Raw genomic sequence first — 784 nt, 5'->3', positions numbered from 1 at the left:
AGCTCCTCAAGCAAGGTGAAACCATGGAGATGAAGCTTCAAGTTTTCCCTTATCTCTGGAACTATTTCACAACCTGCCCTTACTCACAGTTAACATATGGTCCATACAGTAGGGAGAAGGGCTTGATTTTCCCAATGTTTGCATGTATTTAGGGACAGAGTTTTCATTTTTAGTCCCTGTAGGGCACATAAAAGGTACAAAGAAGAAGAAAAAATGTCCTGTCTATATTCAGCACTGTTGAAACTCCCCAGCAGAAGACTCACACTTCCAGTCTGGCTTGGAAACCAGTTTTTTCAAGATATTTCCAAGCAAGAGATGAATTATTGAAAGTTTCCTTTGCATTGTTTTCATTCAGAAATGGGATGACGAGTCATAATTTCTGCTGAATGCATGTGTTTTTATAAATATAATTTGTCTAGATCAACAAATGATCATTGTTTTCTTGGTGTTCTTCGTGTCTTTAATTGCTCTGGGCTCTTTTCTCATCACCTGAAACACAGTATATCAGAAAGCTCGTGCTTCCAGCATGGTGTTGGGCTCCCTTGGCAGCAACACGATGTCATACCCCACTGGGATGAAAGAAATTAAACCTTTATAAAGGGTGAGGGCTCATCCAGAGGATCTGCCCTACATGGGTTCTTGGAATCCTTATCATTTTATTAATTTAACCCCATACAAACCTGCATGGGAACAACTTGGACTAGTGACCAGCTATGGCAGCACTGTCACTGCTCATTTCATTTTACTAATGAGGCCATTTCCTAAGGAGTGAGCATGGCCAGGA

This window comes from Antrostomus carolinensis, unplaced genomic scaffold (genome assembly GCF_000700745.2).
Source record: "Antrostomus carolinensis isolate BGI_N321 unplaced genomic scaffold, ASM70074v2 scaffold1603, whole genome shotgun sequence".
In the NCBI taxonomy this organism is placed as follows: domain Eukaryota; kingdom Metazoa; phylum Chordata; class Aves; order Caprimulgiformes; family Caprimulgidae; genus Antrostomus; species Antrostomus carolinensis.
Note: the sequence above shows the minus strand (reverse complement) of the source record.